This window comes from Lathamus discolor, chromosome 6 (genome assembly GCF_037157495.1).
Source record: "Lathamus discolor isolate bLatDis1 chromosome 6, bLatDis1.hap1, whole genome shotgun sequence".
Lineage (NCBI taxonomy): Eukaryota > Metazoa > Chordata > Aves > Psittaciformes > Psittacidae > Lathamus > Lathamus discolor.
Genome location: NC_088889.1, coordinates 84,378,978 through 84,394,819, shown reverse-complemented (window position 1 = coordinate 84,394,819; position 15,842 = coordinate 84,378,978). Strand labels below are relative to the sequence as shown.

The following is a 15,842-nucleotide window of genomic DNA, read 5'->3' as shown; positions in this document are numbered from 1 at the left end:
AAGGGAGAGGCAGACCCTCAGACCGCGCTGAAACACCGGGCACACGCCCCTGGGCGGACACAGACCCGGCCCAGGTGCGGAGAGACGCAGGCCCCGGGGCCGCTCTCGCTGCTCCGTACAACTCGCGGTCCCCGATCTCGGGGTCGCCAGTAGTGCCAGGAAGCGTTGCTGGGCTGCGGCAGCGGGGAATGAGAGCTTCGAGTGCCTCTCCCCTTCGTGTACCTAACTGGCTTCCCGTTAAGATCTTCCTTAACTGGAATAACTGCGAGTTTCCCAGCTTGGCAGCTGGATTCTCTTTTATGACAGTACACGAGTGCGGCGTGTTTGTGTTCGGGATGTTCCTCTTTTTTCTTTTCTTTTTTTGTAATCGGTTTGGATATTTTTTCTTACGGTAGTGTTGCAGTGTGGAAATGTAGTTTGCAATTTAGAGACATAGAAGTGCCTTCATGCCTACCAGTAGTAGCTTTGCATTGCTCCTTATTTCTACGTAGGTCTTTTTGTGTACGGTATTGTTTTACAATCACTGCTGCAAATGTTTGTTTTGTCATGAGACAAATGCGTAATCGCTACTCCCCACTTACATTCAGTTTTGTGAGTGGGGTTTTTAGCTTGGTTGTTGTCGTTTGGGGTTTGTTTTAATATTTCTTCCCAGCTATTTAGTTCTTCAAATTATTTCTTTGATAGTGAGTGACAGAATTTCCTTCTGGAATGCTTCTTGATATTCTTAAGTCAAAAAATATTGCTTCTGTTACAGACAATGACTACAATGAGGAGAATATCTTCAGTATTTGAAAAGCTGTCATTTAGGTGGCCTGCCAAGAAAACAACAGCATGCACCCCAACCTTGGGCCAAGTACAACCTGAGGAAGATGCAGAGAAAGTACCGAGAGGTTCTCTTTCTTCTAAAACCTCTGAAAATCCCAAGCCTTTTGGCCAGGGAGAGCTAAGTAAGTGTGTCTTCTGTCCTTCCCCCCTTTTCTTCAGAATAAAAAACCCCCAAGTTAGAAAACGCAGTTCTCATTTGTTGTGCTAAGACAGGGTTGTGATGAATAAAGCCTTCAGCACTAGGCTGCAATTTTGTGAGTCCCCTAAGGCAACTGCAGGCACTGGCATTGAAAATCCTGTAGATTTATCTATTTAAAAATCTACTTGTAACAATCGGTTTTGAGGAGGTTTTTATATTACACAGACTTAGCCAGGTCTTCTGTGTTGTGCAGAGAAAAGTACATTTCACCTTTGTGTTTATGGCTTCCATTGTTCACAAGTCTCTGAATGCTAACCCTGCTCAGGAAGAGGTCTGGTATCTGTAGGGTTACCTGCTCTGCCCCAGAAGGAGTCAGGACAAAGGAGGAGTTTCCTTTGGTAGATGGGGATTGGGTTAGGGATCAGTTAAGCAGTCTGGACATCTATAAATTGATGGGTCCGGATGGAATACACCCACGGCTGCTGAGGGAGCTGGTGGAGTTCATTGCTCGGCCACTCTCCGTCATCTTTGGTAAGTCGTGGGAAACAGGAGAGGTGCCTGAGGATTGGAGGATGGCAAGTGTCACGCCAGTCTATAAGAAGGGCAAGAAAGAGGACCCGGGTAATTACAGACCGGTCAGCCTTACCTCCATCCCTGGAAAGGTGATGGAACAACTTATGCGTGACACCATCTCTAGACATATCAAGGATGAGGGTATCGTTAAGTGCAGCCAACATGGTTTTACCAAGGGGAAGTCATGTTTGACCAACCTTATAGCCTTCTCTGAGGAAGTGACTAGGTGGATGGATGACGGTAGAGCAGTAGATGTGGTTTTTCTTGATTTCAGTAGGGCATTTGATACTGTCTCCCACAGCATCCTCATAGATAAGCTAAGGACGTGTGGGCTTGATGATCAGGTAGTGAGGTGGATCGAGAGCTGGTTGAAGGGAAGAAGGCAGAGAGTTGTGGTCAATGGGGCAGAATCTAGCTGGAGGTCTGTGACTAGTGGAGTACCTCAGGGGTCGGTGCTGGGACCAGTGCTGATTAAAATTTTCATCAACGACCTGGATGAGGGAACTGAGTGTACCCTCAGCAAGTTTGCTGATGATACTAAACTGGGAGGAGTGGCTGACACACCAGAAGGCTGTGCTGCCATTCAGCGAGACCTGGACAGGCTGGAGAGTTGGGCGGGGAGAAATTTGATGAAATTCAACAAGGGCAAGTGTAGAGTCTTGCATGTGGGGAAGAACAACCCCATGTACCAGTACAGGTTGGGGGCTGACCTGGTGGAAAGTAGTGAAGGGGAAAGGGACCTGGGGGTCCTGGTGGATAGGAGGATGACCAGGAGCCAGCAATGTGCCCTTGTGGCCAAAAAGGCCAATGGCATCCTAGGATGTATCACAAAGGGTGTGGTTAGTAGGTCAAGAGAGGTTCTCCTCCCCCTCTATTCTGCCTTGGTGGGGCCGCATCTGGAATATTGTGTCCAGCTCTGGGCCCCTCAGTTCAAGAAGGACAGGGAATTGCTTGAAAGAGTCCAGCGCAGAGCCACAAAGATGATTAAGGGAGTGGAACACCTCCCTTATGAGGAGAGGCTGAAGGAGCTGGGTCTCTAGCTTGGAGGAGACTGAGGGGTGACCTCATCGATGTTTACAAATATGTAAAGGGTGAGTGTCAGGATGATGGAGCTAGGTTCTTTTCAGTGATAGGACAAGGGGCAGTGGGTGTAAACTGGAGCATAGGAGGTTCCATGTGAACATTAGGAGAGGCTTTTTTACTGTGAGAGTGACAGAGCACTAGAACAGGTTGCCCAGGGGGGTTGTGGAGTCCCCTATGTTGGAGATATTGAAGGCCTGCCTGGACAAGTTCCTGTGTGATGTACTCTAGGTTACCCTGCTCTTGCAGGGGGGTTGGACTAGATGATCTTTTGAGGTCCCTTCCAACCTTTGGGTTTCTGTGATTTTGTTGAAAGAGTGTCCTGGGTTTACCAGGAGCCGTTTTGCTCCTTCTTAGTAACTGGGGCAAGCTTTGTATTTTGACTTCCAGCCTGGGCAGAGAGCTGATAACACCGATTGTTTTTAATTGTTGTTAAGTAATGTTTATTCTGGCCAAGGACTTTGTGAGTCTCATGCTCTGCCGGAGACGAGGGGAGGCCGGCAGGAAGCAGAGACAGGACACCTGACCCAAGCTAGCCAAAGAGGTATTCCATACCACAGCACGTCGTGCCCAGGGAGGTAACTGGGAGTTACCCGGAAGGGCACTCTCTCTCTTCGGGGGGGGTCGAAGTCTTTCGGCGGTGGTATTGTATTCTCTTGTTATTTTCTCTTATCAGGATTATCATTGGTGGTAGCAGTAGTGATTTGTGTTATACCTTAGTTACTGGGTTGTTCTTATCTCAAGCCGTGGGAGTTACATTCTCCTGATTCTCCTCCCCGTCGGGAGTGGGGAGTGTCGGGGGGGGGGGGGTGAGTGGACGAGCTGTGTGGATCGGTTTAAACCGCGACAGACGTGCTGCTCCCTGAGACGACAACCCCAACCTATTGCTGTATTTAACTCGGTTTGCATGAGGTGCGTGCCTGTCAGGGACTTCAGAGGTGAGTTTTGTTGAAGCAAATCGCGCTGCCTCCCTGAGGCCATCGTCCCGTTCAGAAATGGATAGCAGTGAAGCTGCCCCTGAGGGCAGAGATGTGTTGTGTGGTCTTTTAGAGAAACAGAAGGCTCGGCCCTCTCTGCCAGGGGCAGAACGGGCCGAGAAAAACTGGCATAATTTGCCAAGTGTAACAGACCGAATAAGCGCCCTGCAAACGGACGCAAAACCGCGGCCCGAAAAGGGTAACTCGCTTGTCTGTGCCGTACTGGGCGCCATCTTGGCTGCTGCACTGGAGGCTGGCGAAGAAAAAACGAACAGCTGAATCTCAGTTCGTACAAACTTTACAAGAGCTGGTCCGAGCCCTGCGGGACCAGGCAGTTAACTTAAAAGAACCGTTAGACAAAGAGAAAAATCAGGCTAACTGCTTGCAATTAGCCCTGAAAGAGCAACTCCTTGCAGAGAAATCCGCCTCTCCTCAGGTGGCAGGAAACAACTGAATATCCCCCCAAGGACCTGGGAGAGGCGGGACTAAGGTTAGAAAAATGAAACGTTCCTGCCGCTTCTCTCCGCCCCTTGATAAATAGGAAATATACTTAGGAATGCGGAGAGAACGAATGCCCACCGCTTGCCGCCGAAGAGGTGATGAATCAGGGATGCTTTATTCATCAGGGTTGTGATGAATAAAGCCTTCAGCACTAGGCTGCCATTTTGTGAGTCCCCTAAGGCAACTGAAGGACTGGTGTTGGAAAACCTGTAGTTTTTATCTGCTTAAAAATCTACTTGTAACAATCGGTTTTGAGGAGGTTTTTATAATACACAGACTTAGCCAGGTCTTCTGTGTTGTGCAGAGAAAAGTACATTTCACCTTTGTGTTTATGGCTTCCATTACTCACAAGTCTCTGAATGCTAACCCTGCTCAGGAAGTGGTCTGGTATCTGTAGGGTTACCTGCTCTGCTAGTTACTCGCTTACTTTTCCATCCTAGTTCTTATAATCTGTTCATCACGGAGGATGCACATGAATTCTTGTCCTTCACTTGTTGATGCTTTGCAGAGAGCTTGCTTGAATGGAAGAACCATGTACGCATAAACATTATTTAACTTTTAGATGTTCTCTAGCCCCTTTTACTCCTTTCTTTACCATACTACATTAAAACGAATGTCCTTGGTAAAAACTGTTTGAAGAGTTAACTCTGAGCCTCGCATCATCTGAGGTCTGATTTACCATTTCTTTCCAGATGGGACACATCTTCTCACGCCACCACACTTATTTATCAAATATTTGGAGGATACCTAAGATCCCGAGGTACTTGTTAAAAATCTTCCTGTCCTTTGAACTGGTCTGTGTCTGTTCGTCTGTAGTAAAGGCCTCTGTACTTTGACTAAAGTAAAATGTATGAAGACTTTCAATTTGTCCAGTCAGTGTTAAGCATTCGTATTTTGATTCCAGTAAAATGCTTGAACTGCCAAGCCGTTTCGGATAGGCACGAACCATTCCTCAGTATTACTCTGGATATAGAGGTAAGGTGTTTTGTGAATACGGGTCGAGCTGTAGAAGGACCTGTAGAGCTTTCCAAGTAAAGGCATTTTACTTAAAAATATATACTGCTAAAAGGAAAGAGCTTGGCGTTGGGTGGGAGTGGATTGGACTTTGGCCTTGTGTGGAAGGCATCTAGGTGCTCTCCCTGTCTGCAGTGGGTTTAAGCTGTAAAAACAGTAATTACATCTAGACAAACGCCTATACTCTCAGACTTCTCGATTATTCTGCTTCAGCATCTATACATCTATCGTTAGGCTGATGGGTTTGATCGTTCTCATTATTGATGCCATAGCATAGTACAGATGCTGTCTGTGGCACTGCAGACTTTATTTTCTTATTTCAAAGTAGCATCATTTCCACAGGAGGTAAATGCTCAGCGTACTCTGAGGTTTCTGCCTCCTTCACAGTTGTTGCCGGTTGACAGTAGGTCACTTGAGGATGCGCTAGCAAGGTTCTCTCGTTAACTAGCAGGAAGTGTTTGAAATTTTGCATTTCCAGTGACTTAGTGCTCTACTTTTTTATTCATCCAGACCGTTACGTCTGTCACCAAGGCGCTGGAACAAGTTGTGAAACCTGAACAACTGGGTGGAGAAAACAGCTATAAGTGCAGCAAGTAAGATTCTTACTAATTCCATCAGAGTCCAAGAGAACGCATTTCATGTTATCACATGAATATCTGGAAAGAGAAGAATTGCGGCCATTAGCTCCTATTAGACTTTTATTCCTACTGCCACCTGCACTGGGGTTTATTAGCCTTCGTAATTGTGAGGCTGCACACAGAAATGTTCATCTGGCCAGAAGTTAAAGGGGGTGTCTGCTAAGTAGTGGTGAGCTGAAGCACGGAGCTAAGGACAACGATTTGGGGTGGGAGGCAACATCAGCTCGCTGAAGGTCCTAGTGTTCCCTGTGGAAGAAACTGGGATTGGGTCTCAGTGCATGTGAACGGTGGTCGTTAACATGAGCAGCCTCTAATGACTCGCTAAAAAATGTCTTGCACGGTTCTCGTGCTGAATTGTTGGGAAGCCTCTCCTTTTTGTCATTAGGATAGATGCTCAGATGTTTGCTTGGCTATGAAAAGAGAATGTTCTAAGACCTTTGTTTTGTAGAGCTGTCCGCTTACATGCTGTTACCTTCTGTCTGTTAACAAACCCAAAGTGCGGCGTATGGGTTCATAAGCCTGCGTGAGAGACGTAAACTTGTTTGAATTTTGGGAGGGGGAAGAATTAGCTGTTAAACATTTGTCTGTGCTTGCTTTTAAGGTGCACAAACATGGTTCCTGCCTCCAAGAGGTACACAATACATCGTTCCTCCAAAGTTCTTATCATGTCGCTGAAAAGATTTGCAGATTTTAGTGGTGGCAAGATCAGCAAGGTATATTTGCAGCTGTAAAGCAGCTTTATCTTCTGTATATCTATGTTCTTTATCTTCTTGGAATGGGAGATTTCCCCAAGAAAAGATCATTTTAAAGAGGGGGAGTTTAGATTGGATATAAGGAAGAAATTAGGGTTAGGGTGGTTAGGGTGGTGAGGCACTGGAATGGGTTGCCCAGGGAAGTTGTGAATGCTCCATCCCTGGCGGTGTTAAAGATCAGGTTGGACAGAGCCTTGGGTGGCATGGTTTAGTGGGAGGTGTCCCTGCCCATGGCAGGGGGGTTGGAACTAGATGATCTTAAGGTCCTTTCTGACCCTAACTGTTCTGTGATTCTCTGATTTAAAAGTTGTTAGTGTTTGCAGGCTGTAACTATAATAACAATTGTCTAAGAAGCGTCAATCTAGCAACTATGGCTTACGGTAACCCTAAGAGTAGACGTCATTCTTAGAGCTAATTCTGTAGAAAACAGTTCTCTGCAGCTTAAATTATTAAATGTTGTTTCTGAGAATAGGTATTTTTAAATGAATGAAGAATATATTTGTGTGATCCTAGCCTGTGTTCTTAGAAGGGTTTTCCTCAGGCTGTTCCATGAAGCGTTTCAGGGTAATATTTGAATCTTCCTGTTTTCTTTTAGCACGTAAACTACCCTGAATATTTGGATCTCCGAGCATATATGTCCCAGTCAACGGGAGAACCACTCATCTATTCTTTATATGCAGTTCTTGTTCATTCTGGTTTCAGCTGTAATGCAGGACACTATATCTGCTTCATAAAGGTGGGTATCGGCTTGATTTCCAACAGGGTAAAATAAACAAAGAAAATGAATGTTACTGGCAGCCACCATTTTGATGGAGAAAGGTTGAATGATGTGTTCTGTTCGATCTGTTTGGTACGTTTTGTGCTGTAGTGTTCCGCCTGTGATGTCATTTCGACAACATGCATTTTGTCTGAAGGTATCACTGTCTTTTATTTGCAGGCCGGCAATGGATTTTGGTATCGAATGAATGATGCCATAGTGGAGCGTTCTGATATCAAAACAGTTCTCAATCAGCAAGCTTATGTACTTTTTTATATCAGGTAATACCAACTACTGACTCTGTTCAGAATATATTTACTTTCAGAATATATTTCCTGTTACTGATACTTTTCTTTCTTTCCAAGTGTTTTTCTTTCTGTCCTAGGCAAAGTTTACTGTTTGTGTAATTCAGTTCTGTCTAACCTGAACTTACCGCTGTCATTTACTGTCTTTCATTGTTTGCCCTTAAACTGGTGAGCTTGTGCATATTGCTCTACATCTGCTCTATGTAGCTGTCTAATATAGAAGAGGAGAAATTACGCCATAGAAGGTGTAAGGGGGAGTTGTTGCTCTGACAAGCACAGTCATTGTAGGGAGACCATTGTCTATTTCTTACTTTGTAGTCTTGGTTGAGTCTTTTATATATGTCTTCTGTGTCACATCATCTGTTCCTTTAAAATTATAGTTGGGGTTTTAATCCAAGAATAGACTGAAAGAAAAACTCTAAACTGAGATCACTGCTTTTTTCCCAAGGCGCTATGATTTGACACTTGGAGAATGTGGGCTTTCCTTACCAGCACCGTCTTATGCCCGTTCATTCCTTGGTCAGCGGGGGCCTAAGAGTAAGCAGGCTGGATTTACGGGACCACGACTTCCTCCTCATATGGTTAAGGTAATTTGCAGGGAGTAAATAATGACACCAAATTGATAATGTTGTTTTCTTTTGATGTGTGGGGGGTATTGTTTTATAGCATCGAGTTCTATTTTCCCTCCCACACTACAGCTTTCTTCACAACCGTCATGCGACAGCCAGAATTATTGAAACAGTGGCTAATCCTAAACTGTGCAGCCATGCTACTTCATTATACTTCCAACTCAAAGTGCTTTCTAAAGCACTGACAGCTACGCTTTTGAGACACTTGAAGGAGTCTATTAATTCTTGATGATGATGATGATAAGAACAATAGCAGTAGTAATAATAATTAAATATCACTCTCCGTCAGTGTTGCTTTAGCTGAGACAGTGAGAAAGATTTTTCTTGGTCCTGAGTAGCAGAGCAATTATTGCAGTGTTTTCAGGGAATGTTTAAAGGGGAAAATAAACATATTTGGGAAGAGCTGTAGTCAATGTTAAGTTGTTTGAGTGGGTTTTAAAAAATGAGGCTCATTTGATACCAAGATGCAGTAAACCAAAAGCAGCAGGAATTAAATGCACTTGTTGGACTTAGGTTTATATTGGAAGTGAGGTGTTTATCTTCTTAGGTGGTGAGGCAATTTTTAGAAATATTTAGTAGGAGAATTTAATGTTTTAATAAGTGCTGTGTGATTGCACATATTCATCTTGCAATCTTTTCTTTTTCAATACAGAAATCAAGTTGTTTAAATGGAAATGGACCCCTAAAAGGAGATACAAATCCTCTTGGTATGATCATAAACAAGCCATCTTCAGCTCCACCAACTGCTTGCATTCGAAACGTGGAAATGACCAGGCCTTCATCTACGGATCCATCGAAAGCCCAGAAGATCACTATCAGTATTCCTAACAAATTGCCTGAGCTTCAGACTGTGTCACAACCTGGCTGTGTTACCAGTGCTTTGGAGAATGAGGATCTCAGCAAGGCCGTTCCTTCCTCCACAATTACAAATTCTCTCAGAGCAGAGTCTTCCTCAAATGCATCTACAGTGGCAGTTGCTGCTGACATTTCCAAACAGGAAGTTCCTGATGAAATGTTTGTAGAGCCAGCAGTGAATGTAAGTCCTACAGTCGGCTCCGATGCTCTAGTCCCTTCCAGTGCAGAGTCTTCAGGAAAGTCTGTGGAGTCGAATGGCGTGTTGAAAAGGAATTGCAGCATATCTTCATATGGAATTGTAATGGGGAAGGTGGTTGGCACATTGCAGAATTCCCATTCTTTCTGTGAGAGTGCTGAAGAAGAGAGATCCCATCATGAGCTGCCACAAAATGATTCACTAAATGGTGCTATTAGTTTAGATATTGGATTTAAACAAAAGGGACAGAAACTTGATGATTTTGCTTGCCAAGTCCAACCTGCTAAACCTTCTGAGATTTTCTTTGCTAAAACAAATGGATTGCTTTCACGAGCAAGTTATGTATGCTCCATCTAGAACTTCTCACCTATGACGTGTTTAGTATTCAGGAGGAATGTTCCTAATTCATGTGAAATACTGTGAAAACACACAGCACAGATTTCCTCATTAACACTTTGTGCTACTGTCCCATTAGTTTTCTACATTTGTTTTTTTGTGGTTTGTTTGTTAGTTTGTTAACGTCTATGTTTTAATTGTAGATACCTGTAGCTGAGTCACCGATTCCTCAAGAAATAATCTTAGAATCCCTGGCCTGCAACCACCTGAACAGGTTGTCAGAGAAAACAAGGTAAATTGAGTATACTCTGATGAAAACAAGATTTCATACAAGTTTATCATTCTTTTACCCATCTGCTAGTACTATTTAATAGAAAGCTTTAAATTAGTACAGCAAATTCCACACTGTACATGTAGGATTGCAGATGTCAGCACCGAGCATGTGTTATTGTCATATTAAATACAGGCAGATGCCTCCTGGAATGCTTCTGTTTCTTCACAGAATGGTTTTCCATTTTTTACCATTGGAATCCTTTCTCTGTTCTCTTTTTTCCATCCTAGGATGCGTGCGAGCCAATACAGGCCTTCGCATAATGAAAGAAACAGTCCAAATAATGGCAAAAGCTGGGGAAAATACTCTGATTATAGATCCCGAAGCAGAGAAAGAACAGAACAAGACAGGAATAAGTATTATCGTTCCAAAGGAGAGAAAACCTGGAGCCCGGAAACATACTGTCAAGATGAAGCACAGAGATGGGAAAAATGCAGATATTACGAGGATTATGACTCTGCTCGTAGAACAGGAAATGGTAGAGAGAGGAAGTACACTCATTCTGACAAAGACTTTGACAAACGGAGTCAATTCTCGAAATCAGAGCGGGATGATCCCTGCAAGAGCAGATGGGCTGACAACACTCACTGCAGAGAGGAAGGAGCGCATGACTTGAGCAGCCACAGAGGGAACCTCCGTCATTGTTCAGTACCTCCGCAGCAGTCTGAAAAACACTCTCGGGAAGGGCACGCACCTCCACCTGCCTCAGCTCGTGCACAATTTGACAACGCTTTCTGGGAAAATAAGAAACTGAGGCTTGGCAAGAGGAAATACAGTGACACAGAAGGAGGCGAAAGCGAAGTGGAAAGGAAACGCCGCAAGATAGATGATAAATATCAAGAGACGGATTACAGGTAAACAGGGATTCCAGCATAATCTGCAATTTTTTCCCTAACTCTTCTCTGAATGTTTCTCATGCCTGTCTTTTTCCCATTGTGTCTAAGTGATTTATAATAATAATCCGCCTGCGGGTTGGTCATTAGGCTGGTCATTAGGTTGGTCAAGCAAACGTAGGAAGATGTTGCTGAATAGCGTTAGAACGCTAGATCTGGAGCACAAAGTTAAGAACCTGTCCTGGTTTAAGCCCAGCCTGCTGAACCCAGGACAGAACCGCATCCGCGCACTGTTCTTGATTAGGTTACAACAGTTACATATTTTTAACTCCACATATTCCACAATTAGTCCCCGTAAGGATTTGTGTACAAACCAAGACTTACTGTTATTTAATCTGAGGGCTTATGTCTGTTGCATCTGAAGTCAGATGTGCAGAAATTACTGCAAAATAGCTGGCACACAGCAAGCCATCACCTGTGGTAAAGTAAATAACACTTCATACACACATCAAACACTGCATCCCTTTTCCTATTTTTAACCTGCATGTTTCCCTCAGACCTCAGGATTTGGATGGCCTTGTGTTTCACATTGACAATGACTAGGACTGGTTTGGCTTTAGTGAATGCTTTTGCCAGCAGGTGGCCAACTCTGGTTATTTCTAAACCAGTCAAAAGTAGAGGAAGAAGTTAAATGTCTTGCACCCCACTACACAGGCCAGGGCCGTTAAGATTAGTGCGCTATTTGTGTAGACGTGAGAGATGTTAACCGATAAACACAGTGACAGAACCCCACTTTGGTCCACTGCTTGCAACACAAGTGGGATATGAGGGCTGTGAAAAGCCATTTGTTAAGTCTGGAGAATTTTAGTATTTCCTCAAGTCCATAGATGTTCATGAACTTCCTCTTGTGGAAGGTCCGTCTTTAAAAATACTAAATAAAGGGGTCTGAAGTAGGAACTTTCACTTTAGCATAGATCCAAAATGCAGTCTGTTTGGATGTGGGGAAGCTACCTTCTCAAGTCCGTCAGATAATATAGTCACAGAGCAGATGGAGCTGTGTGCAGGCTTGAGACCTCTCTTTCAGAAACCTAACCACTGAGACAGGGTTTGGCGTTGAACGTCATGACATGGACTGACATTGCTTTCTTTTGTCTTTCAGATACAAAGCTCACTGATGGAATCCTTCGATACCCAAACTAAACCTACTGTCAAAACCAACTACGTCTTATCATCAAACCTGACTCTTTACCATCAAAACTGTGTGCCATCAAAGCTGATGGTTTACCATCAAACCTGGCTGTTTACCATCAAGAATGACTCTACCATCAAAACTGACTGCTTACCATCGAACCTGTCTTCGCCGTCAAAACTGACTCTTTACCACCAGACCTGACTGTTTACCGTCAAACCTGGCTTTACCATCAAAGCTGGCACTTTAGCACCAAACCTGACTGTTTACCATCGAAGCTGCCTTTACCATCAAAACTGACTCGTTACCATCAAATGTGACTTTTTACCACCAAACGTGACCGTTTGCATCAAACCTGACTGTTTACCATCGAACCTGGCTTTACCATCAAAAAAGATGAGTCTTTACCTTCAAAAACAACGACTCTTTTATCTTCAGACTGGACTTTATTGATGTTGACCATCAAAACTTTGAATTTATTATTGAAACATTCACCGCCAAGACAAAATCCATATATTTTAATTCCATTTTCTTAATATACTGTCACTTGTCTGAAGTCTCAGTTGTCTGGTTTTGTCTCTCTAAAGGGGCTAGTTAAAGACAAATTTATACTGTGATTTTAATTTTTATTATTAAATGCTAACAAACTGTGGTGCACTTCATATTCGCTGGTCCTGCATCAGGAGACCAGTGAGTGGGAACCTCTATGAAATAAAGTTCATCTGACTAATCTGTCTGGTCTAATTAATCGACTTGAGGAGAAGCGATCTGAGTTGTCCCCCTACTTGCCTTACATTTGGTTGAAGCTCATGGAAAGCAATGGACAAAATTCCTCCTTAATTTAGGGTGGGAAACCAGCTCTTACCGGAGTAACATTTATAGCAGCACAGCTATGAGTGTTCAGCCTTACGAAAACAACTGATTTTGCAGCTGAGGAGTTTTCTCTCTGAAAAATTCAACCTGTCAATTTAAATCAGTGTGCTTAAAGGTAGGCAAAGAGGCCTTTTACTTACAAGAGCAGTTGCAAAATCAGATCTTAACCTCTTAAACAAGTAAATCAGCACGCACCTCCCATGTATTCTTGGTAAATAAGGAGCTATGCAACAGTCGAGTTTCACACTTTAGAGGAATTCCCCAGGCTGAATCAACAGGTCCTCCTGATAAATGAAAATGTTACTATTGCAGTGGATTTACATCGAACACCACATTTTTAACAACGGTTGATACAGAGTTATGTCATGCAAATCACTTGTGTACACCAACTAATACTTAAATCAGTCCCTATCTGTGCAGCATTTACATTTTTATATTCAAACTGTAGCTAGAAACATTTTACAAGAAACTATGGAAATGGATCTTGTAAGCCACAAGTCTTAGTTTGTAGGATTTGGTCTACAAGAGACCAAGCTTTTCCAGCCAGCATATCCACATAGGTATGTAGTAAATGTTAAAACTATGCATTGTTTTCCTCTAGAAAGCATTATAAATGCTGCTCAGTTGACAGAGGTTCGGTTTTGTACCAGTTTAAAGCGGTTCAAAATGTGAAGCAACACGGAGCTTATTTTGTCAGAATAGTGTCAATTTTAAGTCAGTCCGGCTGAGCTGAAGTTTTCTGTACACTTCTCTGCCTGCACTGCACTGGCACCGTGGCTGATGGAAGCGGCCACGCAGTTCAGATGCTGAGCGGAGCCGGCACGGCAAAAGGAAGGGAAAGAGAGCGGCGGGAGCGGCCGGCTCAGCTCGGCTCAGCTCGGCTCAGCTCAGCTCCGGCGGCCGCTTTGGCGCTGGTTGGGCACCCGGCCGCTGCCGTCCTGCCTGACGGGCAGCGGAGGAGCGGGACTCCCCAGCGGGGCGGGGCTGGGGAACGTGCCCAGTACGGGGCGGACGGAGCCAGCACGGCCGCCGCCACCGCCGCCACCACGGGCTGGACAGGCGGGACCGGGACGGGGCGGGAGGGGGCTGAGGCGACGCGGCGCTACCCCTGCCCCCGCAGCACCGGTTGCCGCGGGCCGGAATTACCGAGCGGGGCTGGGTCGGAGCGTGAGGTGGAGTGAGAAGGACGAGGAGATGTGAAGCCGTGCCGCGCCGGTCCGTGAGAGCAGCGGTGCCACAACGCTTTTAGGGACCAAAACCCCTCGGACGGGCAGAGCAGCGGGTGAGCGGGTAGGTGCTTGATGCTTGGCGCTGGGGACGGAAGGGAGAGGCAGACCCTCAGACCGCGGTGAAACACCGGGCACACGCCCCTGGGCGGACACAGACCCGGCCCAGGTGCGGAGAGACGCAGGCCCCGGGGCCGCTCTCGCTGCTCCGTACAACTCGCGGTCCCCGATCTCGGGGTCGCCAGTAGTGCCAGGAAGCGTTGCTGGGCTGCGGCAGCGGGGAATGAGAGCTTCGAGTGCCTCTCCCCTTCGTGTACCTAACTGGCTTCCCGTTAAGATCTTCCTTAGCTGGAATAACTGCGAGTTTCCCAGCTTGGCAGCTGGATTCTCTTTTATGACAGTACACGAGTGCGGCGTGTTTGTGTTCGGGATGTTCCTCTTTTTTCTTTTCTTTTTTTGTAATCGGTTTGGATATTTTTTCTTACGGTAGTGTTGCAGTGTGGAAATGTAGTTTGCAATTTAGAGACATAGAAGTGCCTTCATGCCTACCAGTAGTAGCTTTGCATTGCTCCTTATTTCTACGTAGGTCTTTTTGTGTACGGTATTGTTATACAATCACTGCTGCAAATGTTTGTTTTGTCATGAGACAAATGCGTAATCGCTACTCCCCAGTTACATTCAGTTTTGTGAGTGGGGTTTTTAGCTTGGTTGTTGTCGTTTGGGGTTTGTTTTAATATTTCTTACCAGCTATTTAGTTCTTCAAATTATTTCTTTGATAGTGAGTGACAGAATTTCCTTCTGGAATGCTTCTTGATATTCTTAAGTCAAAAAATATTGCTTCTGTTACAGACAATGACTACAATGAGGAGAACATCTTCAGTATTTGAAAAGCTGTCATTCAGGTACACAAGCACAGAGGTTAATCAATGGCCACAGTGAGGCAGACTATAGGAGACCACCAGAGACCCCTCAAATAGGGTAAAGCGAATATGATAATTCCAGGAAATCTAATGAATAATTTGTAAACAAATTGGTGGGCTCCCGGGTGGCTCAGTCACTTGGGAGCCTTCGACAAAGTATTGTAAGGAATTACACAGTATTACTGACCGGCTACCTGGAACCCTAACAAATTGGTCAGCGGTACTCAAGAGCTTGTTTAGAACTTACATTGCATTATTCTGCAAACTTTTTTCTAAACCAGACAGATGTGTAGGAAGAAAGTAAACGTCTTGCACCCCACTACACTGGTCAGGGCCATTAAGATTAGTGCACTATCCATGTGGGTGAAATGTTAACCGATTAACACAGTGGCAGAACCCCACTTTGATCCGCTGCTTGCAACACAAGTGGGATATGAGGGCTGTGAAAAGCAATTTGTTATGTCTGGAGAATTTTAGTATTTCCTCAAGTCCATAGATGTTCAGGAACTTCCTCTTGTGGAAGGTCCGTCTTTAAAAGTATTAAATAAATGGGTCTCAAGTAGGAATTTCTGGATAATGGAATCTCTCTCAAAAAAGGCCACTGCAGCAGTGTGCTTTTAAAGAGCCCGGAACCTCTCTAACAGGCTAGGGACAGACAACAGCTGAGAAGGAATTGTTAGGTTGTGCCTTTTCACCAGGACTCCCCAGTAAATTAACAAGGATGGAAAGGGCTTGTGATAACGTGTGATTTAAGGAAAATGGAGGTGGGATGGATGAAGGAGCAGCTTTAAAGCAGTTGCTGTCCTACGTTCCTACACGTTCTCCCTAGCAAGTTTCTGAAGGCTTCTGACGGCTTAGTGGGTAAGATTTGGTGAGCTTGAACACAAGACTGT

General features: G+C 44.7%; 1 pseudogene; it reads left to right on the top strand.

The window, feature by feature from the left end:
- Positions 1-1,416: 1,416 nt before the first annotated feature.
- LOC136017513 (ubiquitin carboxyl-terminal hydrolase 42-like) lies at positions 1,417-12,435 on the top strand (annotated as a pseudogene).
- Positions 12,436-15,842: the final 3,407 nt, after the last annotated feature.